Source organism: Hippopotamus amphibius, chromosome 1, assembly GCF_030028045.1.
Source record: "Hippopotamus amphibius kiboko isolate mHipAmp2 chromosome 1, mHipAmp2.hap2, whole genome shotgun sequence".
Taxonomy (NCBI): Eukaryota; Metazoa; Chordata; class Mammalia; order Artiodactyla; family Hippopotamidae; genus Hippopotamus; species Hippopotamus amphibius.
Window position 1 is genome coordinate 106,707,851 of NC_080186.1, and position 9,801 is coordinate 106,717,651.

At 51.0% G+C, this 9,801-nt stretch overlaps 2 non-coding genes across 2 annotated transcripts; one reads left to right on the forward strand and one right to left on the reverse strand.

Moving 5' to 3' along the window:
* The first annotated feature begins 3,748 nt into the window (after nucleotides 1–3,748).
* On the forward strand, nucleotides 3,749–3,822 carry TRNAN-GUU (transfer RNA asparagine (anticodon GUU)). The gene has a single exon. It is a non-coding gene; the product is annotated as a tRNA-Asn (tRNA).
* A 2,947-nt stretch (nucleotides 3,823–6,769) lies between these two features.
* On the reverse strand, nucleotides 6,770–6,933 carry LOC130843317 (U1 spliceosomal RNA). The gene has a single exon (XR_009050923.1). It is a non-coding gene; the product is annotated as a U1 spliceosomal RNA (small nuclear RNA).
* Between the last annotated feature and the right edge of the window lie 2,868 nt (nucleotides 6,934–9,801).

A 9,801-nucleotide genomic window follows, 5' to 3' on the forward strand; every position in this document is an offset into this window, starting at 1 on the left:
GTTCAAATAGGATAGACAATAGCAAGTGCTTGTGAGAAGGTGGAGAAACTCAACCTTTAGATGTTGCTGGTCAGAATGTAAGAATGATACAGCCGCTTTGGAAACCAGTTTGACAGTTTCTCAAAAGTTAAACATAAGCTTACCATAAAGCCAGCAATTCTACTTCTATATATCCATTGAAGAGAAATGAAACTTAGGTGCAGGTAGTTCAATATATGTATCGCAGCATTATATGTAATAGCAAAAAAAAAAAAAACAAACCCACAAACAACCCAAAAACAGGAAACAGCTGAAATGCCCATCAACTGGTGAATGGTACCTGAAATGTGGTATATTTACACCGTGGAATTCTACTCAGTAATAAAAAGCAAAGAAACTCAAGCCAGAGCATGGATGGACCTCAGAAACATTGTGCTAAGTGAAAGAAGCCAGTCACACAGCACTGCATATTGATTTATTTCATTTATCTGAAATGTCCAGAGAGGAAACTTATGGAGGCAGAAAGCAGATTAACATTGCTTGGGGCTTGAGGGAGGGTTGTCTGCAGCAGCGCTGGAGGGAACTGAAAGCAGTGTTCTGAACCTGGAATATGGTACCTGCGGTGGGGCAAGAAAAGGAAAACAGAAGGAAAACGACAGTCTCAAATGAAAGGGTGGAGGCTTCTGAGATCGGTCCGTGAATACCGCGCGTTGAGGTGCCCTGCAGGTGGTGCATAGAGCCTGATTGCCGACATCCCAGCTTGAGTAAGAGATTCCCCCTACCCGTGTGTGTGTGCCTTCATCCTCTGACAGCTGCCCTGGAATGTACAAGGCAGATGAGTTAGTGAAAGGCAGCCCTCCAGGTGGTGCCAAGAGACAGGGGCACCAGGGTTAAAAACCAGGAGGAAGGAGCGTGCTGGGGATCAGCTGGGTGGAGATTCCTGAAGAGGGGCACTGGGGAGGAAATGGAAGGGCAGTTGGGCAGACGCAGAAAAGCGGCAGCTGAGACCTCCTGAGATTCTAGGCCAAAGCTCGTCCCTGGGTGGGCTTGAACCACCAAGCTTTCGGTTAACAGCCAAACAAGCTCACTGATTGCGCCACAAAGACAAAGACAAACTGTTGCGAGGTTCTGTTGTAACATCCTGGAATCAGAATGCATTCCCCGTCCCTTCCAATCCAGCAGCAAAGAGAGTCACATGCCTCTGTCTTGTCCCACCTCGCTGGCCCCAGAGGCATTGAGTCTCGTCCCTCAGGAACATCCGGCCGTGGACACCGAGCCCGAGTCAGCTGCAGGCTCCAACAAAACAACGCCGGGCCCACGACCATCCTCGCCTGCTCCTGGCCACCTCAAAAGCGGCCCCTCTACGCGGGACGACTGCAGCCTCCCTCGGGCCCAAGTCCCCCGTTTCCCACTCATGATCGGCCTCACTCTTCGCGCTCACTGCAGGTCCCCCCTCACCCCACCCCACCCGCAGGCCCGGGTGGTCGCGTGGGGGAAAGGACAGCAACGGGCTCTGTCCCCACCGCGCTGCCTCCTCTCGGCGCTTCCAGAGAAGGGCTCCATGAGGCACGGTGACCTGGAGTTTGCGCCCCAGGCAGCCCTTCACCTGGAGCAGGGCCTGGCATCCAGCAGGTGCCCAATAAATGTCTGGCTGAGGATGCATTCCGCCGCAGGGGCCGGAGGTGGTGGGTCCACCGAGAATTCTTATGCCACCTCTAAGTTTTTCATCCTAGAGGAACCTAGAGTTTTCCAATCGGCTGCTCTTCAAAACCTTTCTTCTGGCAGCTGATTTAGAACCAGGTAAAAGTTCTAGAAAGTCCAAGAGGGCACCACCTGGATCGGCTCTGAGCTCCCCAGCCAAGACAGTGAGGCGGCCTCAGCCTGCGGGTGCAGGGGGCAAGTCTGAGAGGGATGAAGGAGGAAAGCTGCCAAGGAGAAAGACAGTTGGGGTAGGCAACCTGGAGTATGAGGGAGAGAGGGAGAGAGGGAGGGAGAGAGAGAGAAGAGAGAGATCCCTGGAAGCTTTCCATTTCCTTAGGTATGCTTTAATCACTTGCAACTATGTTTTGTAGGTCTCAGTGTGCAAGTGTTTCACCTCCTTGTATATGTTAATTCAATTCATATATATTTTATTCTTGGTGCTATCTTAAATCGAATTGTTTTCTTAATTTCTTTTTCAGACTGTTCACTCCTAGTGTATAGATATACAACTGATTTTTGCCTGTCTGTACTCTGCCACTATAGAGAATTTGTTTGTTGACTGGTAGTTTTCTGTTGTGTGGGTTATTGCGGATTTTTCTATGTATAGGAGCTTGCCGTTCGCAAAGACAACAGCAGACAGGAGAGGTTCCCTGTTTGGGTGGCTGCAGCCCCTGAGACTTGGATCAGCCTGCACCGCCTAAGCCAGGGAAATCAAAATCTGCCTGAGCACTTGTTCTTCGCAAGCCAAATCCAATCATCAGGAACACAGCGACCCCTCGAGGCCCCTGCAGGGCCTGTGCTTTGCCCTATGAGGCCAGAAAGGGGCAGATTCGGACCAATCCAGCCACATGCCCCCAATTAGACAGAGGAGAAGGTTGTTCGTGGAGCTGCAGGCACTCTTCTCAGCGCGGTCGGGACCTGGAGGGGATGCTGACTTCAGGCCTTGGGGGCCTCGGGCGGAGTCTGGGCCGCCTCAGAACTTGAGTCCCCCAGTGAGGTGTGCGCCGCGTCCCCTCGCCCACCTGCTCTGTGGGCAGTAGGGGGCAAGCCACCAAGTCCAAAAGGTAGACCCACAGGCTATTGCCGGCGGTGATCAGGCACGGGAAGCTGTTTGTCTGTTAGGATTCGAATTCAGACCCAAGCAGCCAGGCTCCCATCACCGCACCAATCACACAGCGACCACTGTTCTCCACCGGGGGATCCGTAGAGCTGTGGTCGGGTCGACCTTAGCACTGGAGGTAAGCAGATGGCTAGAGATGAACCAGTCTCTCTCCCTCTCTCCCTCATACTCCAGATTGCCTACCCCAACCGTCTTTCTACTTTGAAGCTTTCCTCCTTCATCCCTCTCAGACATGACACCTGCACCCTCAGGCTGAGGCCGGCATACCGTCTTACATGGGGAGCTCAGAGCCGGTCCAAGTGGTGCCCTCTTGGACTTTATAGAACTTTTTTACGTTCCTCTAGGACTAAAAACTTAGAGGTGGCATAAGAATTCTCGGTGGACCCACCACCTCCGGCCCCCGCGGCGGAATGCATCCTCAGCCAGACATTTATTGGGCACCTGCTGGATGCCAGGCCCTGTTCCGGGCGAGGGGCTGCCTGGTGCGCAAACTCCAGGTCGTGCCTCGTGGAGTCCTTCTCTGGAAGCGCCAAGAGGAGGCAGCACGGTGGGGACACAGCCGGTTGCTGTCCTTTCTCCCGCCCGACCACTGGACCTGGGGGTGGGGTGGGGTGAGGGGGGACTTGCGGTGAGCGCGACGAGTAAGGCAGATCACGAGTGGGAAACCAGGGACTTTGGCCCGAGAGAGGCTGCAGTCGTCCCGCGGAGTGGGGGGCGGCCAGGAGCAGGGGAGGATGGTCGTGGCCCCGGCGTTGTTTCGTCGGAGCCCGCAGCTGACTCGGGCTCGGTGTCCACGGTCGGACGTTCCTGAGTGACAAGAGTCAATGCCTCTGGTGCCAGCAAGTTTGGACAAGATAGAGGCATTTGACTCTATTTTCCGCTGGGTTGGAAAGAACGGGGGAATGCATTCTGATTGCAGGATGTTACAACAAAACCCCGCAGCCTTTTGTCTCTGTGGCGCAATCAGGTAGCGAGTTGGGCTGTTAACCGAAAGGTTGGTGGTTCGAGCCCACTGAGGGACGAACTTAGCTTGGCATCTGATTAGCGGGCCGGTTTGTTACCGAAAGTTTGTTACCGAAAAACCCGAACCAACCCTTTGGCCAACCCAATATAACCGAGTCACTTCGTGGTACACCTGAAACTAACACAACACTGTAAATCAACTACACACAAAAAAATTACGTTATGGCCAATTTGGGAGGCAATGAGAAGAAGCCCTCGCTGGGATCAGGGCACCTGCTGGGGTGTGATGAGGAGGGGACACAGGCTGGATTAGACAACAGTGAGGGCCTCACAAAGCTGCACTGGTGCAGGAGGCAACAGGCAGACCCAAAGATCTCTAAGTGGTGATGCACTGAAAGTGGTGGATAATCTAGCCCTCCAGGAAGAGCACCTACATCTCTAAACATGCCTAGAAAACTGCCATGCCTTGGTCTAAAGAGTACCTTAACTCCTTCCAGCTCCATCCAGAACTGGGGAAGAAAAAGAGATGGAGATGCCTGCATTCCCTCTCTGACATGATTCTCCTCACAGCAGCTGTTTTACAGTGGGCTCAACATGACGACTAAAAATAGCATAATCTGTCCTCAGGCCATTCCTCAAATCCTGGACTTCAGAGGACCCACACCCTTTCGTGGGTAATGCTTCATGGCGTCACCACTGCAGCACTCACTGGGCTGGCACCCCACCACACCGAGCCACAGACCAGGCCTTGACTGGATGACTAGGAAAACAGAATCACAGAAAATCTTTGCATTCCCCTCTGAGGAGCTGGATGGACCTCCTACATTACTGCCAACCCAAGACAAAGTTCAACTCCTTGCAAACGGGGCCCACATTATTTCAACCTGGGTATTTAATACAAGAACTCCCTGGTGGGCGAGCCCCTTCCTTGGTGGCATCTCAGAGCTGTGCTCCGTGCTGGATAAGTGGGTGCTGCCAGGAACCTTTTAGGAAGCTGCCTGTGTACCTAATGAACTCATTAGAAGGGTTTGCTCCTTCCTCTGTACTTAAGTCAACAATTACTGTTGTTTTGCCACCTTCAAAAAAAAAATTTGTTTCTTCTGGTCCATTTCTCCATCTGTCTGGAAGGACGTCATCGTTGAGCTGTCAAGGAGAAGAACTACCATGGCTTCCAGTTCTTTGATGAAACCTCAGATGCGTGGCCTTCTGGCCACGCGTCTGCGATTTCGTATGGTTGGAGCATTCATTGTCTCCCTGGGAGTTGCAACTTTGTGTAAGTTTGCTGTGGCTGAACCAAGAAAGAAGGCATATGCAGATTTCTACAGAAATTATGATTCCATGAAAGATTTTGAGGAGATGAGGAAGGCTGGTATCTTTCAGAGTGCAAAGTGATTTTGGAATATAAAGGCAGACTGTTCCTGAAGGAGCATTCTAAGTGCCATATAATTTCTTTGGGTTGAGTTTCATGGAAGTTTGGCACTTACCTGTGTTCCTGAACTGTGAAACTGTGAACTATGAATATCTGGGCTAAGGAATAGTTTCTCTTGATAAATAAATGATTTTAAAAAACTCTTGTTTTCTGCATTTTCTAATTGCTCGCTGTTAATCCCTTGCAGTATGTTGTAGTTTTCATCCCTCTTATTATTATTATTTTTTTAATCTCTTGAAGTTCACTTGGGTCTTTTTTATGTTTCCCATGTGTCTACTGAACTGTTTGAAGTTACGGAATACAGTTGGAATAAATGTTTTAATGTCCTTCTCTGGTGTCAGCTCTGGGTTGTTTGCACATGATCAGTGTGTCTCTGCATTATGGGTCATTTGCCCTGCCTGTTTGGATACCTCCGAATCTCTGATGGAATACCAGATAGTGTGAATGTTGCCTTGTTGGATGATGGAGAGTTGTGTGTTCCTGTAAACATTGGGCTTTCTTCAGGGATGTGTTCAAGTTACTTGCAAACAGTTTGATCCTTTCAGGTCATGCTTTGATGATTCACTAAGTGGTTCTGAGCAGCACTCAGTTTATGGCTAACTAGTTGCCCTCCTGAGGCAAGACATTCCTGAGTACTCCACCCCACGCCCTCATGAATTGAGAGGTTTTGTCTGTCTGTTTTGTTTTCTTCCTTGCAGTCTATCTGTTGGGGACAAGTACTATCTGTGTGAGTGCCAGGCACTGTTCTCTGATCCTGTCAAAGCTCTCCCCCTGACCTTGGGGAGTTTCCTGCCAGGGCTGCACTGATCAGTACTGTGCTGCACGCAGGAGGGATCTCCTCTGTAGTTCTCTCTGAGTTACTTTCAGCATCTCTCTCCCCTCTGGGAGTCTGTTCTGTGGACCCTAGCTCCTTCGGCCTCCCTGGCATCCGGGTTCAGTGTCCTCAACTCAGCAAGGTCCACTGGGCTGCTTTTCAGTTTGCCCTCGAGTGCCCTGCTTGGAAACTCTCTGCAGACAGTAAATTGGAGCCATTGTTTCCCACCACCTCCCCGGAACCACGCACTGTCCTTTTTCACCTGATGCCCCAGTCTCTTCAAAGTCTTTGTTTCACGTTTTCTGTTGTTGTTGGCAGGAGGATAAACCCAGGTCCTTATGAGTGTGTATGGTGGGCCACCCCTACTTTGAAGTCCAAGTTGGAAACACCGGTGAAGATTGTGCAAGATTTTTGCAGGGTATAGAACAGAGCTCCACAGTCAGAATGAAATCCTGAAGTAGGAAAACCCCTTGAAGCTTAGATCTGCAGAGAAACTTACATCTGCAGTGGTAGCAAAAGCCTGTGTTTGGTTTGTGCAGGGAAAGAAAGAACCTGGCTAGGCATTGGCCGTGATGCAGACCTCCCAGTTTTCATTGAAGCATTACTGGCTTATCTACCACCTTTACCCAATGAGCTAGAGAAAAAGATTAAAAAAAAAAATGCAAAACTCTGGGATAAGCGAGAAGGTCACAGTTCTTGCTCAATCACTTTTCCACCCACTATCCCAGTTGCTTGGATTTATCTGTCATTTTGTACCCACTGCCAGGGGAGAGCGCGAACTCAGTCCCCCACTACCACAAATTTCGCAGTCGAGTTTCCCGCATTTGGGGAAATCGCAGAGGTCAGCACACCCCCAGTGCAATGGGTGAGCCTCGCCCTGGGGAAACCACCTTCGTGATCATGGTATCTCCTCTGCCAGGTAAGTATGAACGTTTCTCTCCCCGCCCCCGCACAGCCTTAGGCTCTTCCACTGTACACACACGCTCACTTTGCCACAACCCCCACCCCAGCCCCTCCACCACCCCCCGCACCCCCTCCTCTTCCACGCCCCTCCAAACAACTCTCCTAAGAAAATCCTAGCAACATCTCCGGAAAACTTCCACAGCCCTGGGAGTGGCTGGCCGGGAATGGCACCCCTGCGCTGCAGGATTTACATAAGCCAAGCCCCATCCCTGACCTCTAAGGCGGCTCCCCTCCTCCCACCCACGCAGGGTCCCTGGGCCGTCATCTCCCCTCCCACCCCTGCCCAGACGACCAATGGGCGCATCTGCTGCCGAAAGGGGACGTGACGTCGTGATTTCCGCCCACGTAGGTAACGGACCTCTAAGCTTTCATCTGAAATACTGGCGGGTTCTGCCAGCCTCCTGGCATTCTTCCCTTCTGTCTTGCGTTACACACCAAGGAAATGAATTCTGGCATCGTGTGTGACTGACCCAAAATGTTTGTTAGTAATAAAGAAGTCGTAAAGCAAAGGGTACAGGTATATATTTATAGGAACACAATGAAAGCACATGTCTGTGTCCTGTGCATAGACACACAGATTCAGGGTTGCCTCTCACAGTGCTGCTCGGTGTATTGTCTGTGCACGTCCTTCCTGCTTGGTTCTCATGGTGCCCCAGGGACCGTGCTTTTGCTTTCCTCACCGAACAGAATACGAGAAATGAAGATTCTGAAAAAGAAGCGGATGACCAAAAGAAGGGATAGAAAGATGACGTGTTTGCTCGGAGAGTGCGGTTGGTTTGTTTGTTGATTTGTTTTCTCTTTCTGGGTAAGACTGGTTCGCCCTGCGGGTGGGGGTGGGGGCCGGGGCCGCGGAGGCTGGAGAAGGAAGCCAGCTTGTGTTTTCAGACCAGAGAGCAAGGAGTGGAGTGACTGGATCCTTGAGGGTGCCTCTGGCTTAAGGGGGAAAGTGACTCTTGCGGAGAATCCTGGACGCAGAGGAACTCAGCACCCAGCCAACTTCCAGGAAGAAGCTTCCTTTCCTCCTCCCTGCTTTCTCCCTTTCCCCTCCTTTCTCTCTCTGCAGCCATCAGAAATAGACTCTGGCTCCTTTCCTCTGAAATATACTTTCTTCAAGGGATAGTGCTAGCTCAGAGACTCTCCAGCCAACTGGAGAACCAGGCTCTACAAACAGGGAGGAATAAGCAAGGCCAATGGAAGGGAGCACACAGACCAAATGGGAAGGGCACGGGTGCCCCCTGCTGAGTGACAACCCCTGTGGCTCTGCACAGGTGACACTACTGGCCCTGGACACTAGACACCGCCAATGGCTCTGTGACTTCTGCTGCACCTGGTCGGTGTTAAACTAAGGATCTGGAGGTGGGGAGAGTCTTCTGTTGCACGGGACAGGAAGAATTTCCCCAGGGCCTACTCCTTGTGCCTCTCAACTCCTGTCAAATGCTGGGGTCATTGTTACTCATGGGGATTGGCCAGCTCTTGGTAATAGACCCACATCTTAGCCCCTAGGAAAACTGTGAAAGCCAGTATGTGATCCTTAAAAGTTGCAGAATGTGGGAAGGTCCTCATACACAGGCAGGGGGTTCAGATAAAACCCCCTGCAGCTAGCCCCATGGAGAACATTGTAAATCCAGTGCCCAAGGCCATGCAACCCTGTCTCAAATATACACGCGTGTACCACCCAGCCTCGGAGCATACTAGATGTTTATCCCTGAGCACAGGGTGAGGGTTTCAGCCTCTTATAAGGGGATGGTTTGGTACACCATCCAGTATTATTTACATTATCTCCACTGAGAATTGACAAGCTTGAAAGTTCACGTTTCTGGGGCTAGAGTAATTGGTCTACAGCCATGGTAACAAATGGCCACCGATGTCCACTGTAGGAGTTTCCTGTTGCTACTGTAACACATTACCACACACTTAGTGAATTAAAACCACGCACATTTATTATCTTATGGTTCTGGAGATCAGAATTCCAAGATGCATCTCACTGGGCTAAAATCAATGTGACAGTGGGGTTGAGGTCCTTTCTGGAGGCTCCAGGGGAGGATCTCTTTCTTTGCCTTTTCCAGCCTCTGGAAGGTGCCCACATTCTACTCTCATAACCCCCTTCCGTCTTCAGAGCCAGTCACGGATGATCAAGTCATTCTCAGAACGCATTATTCTGACCCCAACTCTTCTTCCTCCCTTTCACTTACGTGGACCCTTGGGATTCCATGGGGCCCTCCAGGACAACCTCCCCATCTCAAGGGCCTGAATGTAATCACACCTGCAAAGTCTCTTTCGCCATGTCAGGTAACATGTTCACACACTCTAGGGACCAGGATGTGGACATCTTTGGGGAAGCATTATTCTGCCACCACAGCCCGTCTCCTCGGTGAACACATTTCTGCAAGCGTATCAGTCAGTGGTGGCCCCTGTCTTCTGAAAGTCATCCAGGTGAACGCAAGTCAGTCCACTGCCTTTGAGTGTCAGCCAGGCAACAGCTGTGCCTCATGTGGAGGCATCTGGGTCAGAGAGAGAGAAGGAGGAAGTCTGTGAGGAGAGGAATAGGAGGACCCAGTGCCTGGGAAGTTCCCAGTGAGCAGAGCTAAGAGACCAGAGCCTTCATGGGAGGAGGAGGCTGTGGAGGGTGTTATGATCTGATTGTATGTATCCCCCCCAAAAAATTCGTATCTTGTATCCTAATCCCCAGTGGAGCTGTATTTGGAGAAGGGGCCTTTAAGGATAATTAAAATTAAATGAGGTCATAAGCTTGGGGCCCTGATCTGATAGAATTAGTGTGCTTAAGTGAAGAGATACCAGAGAGCTTGGGCTCCTGCCCTACCCCAGCTCAAG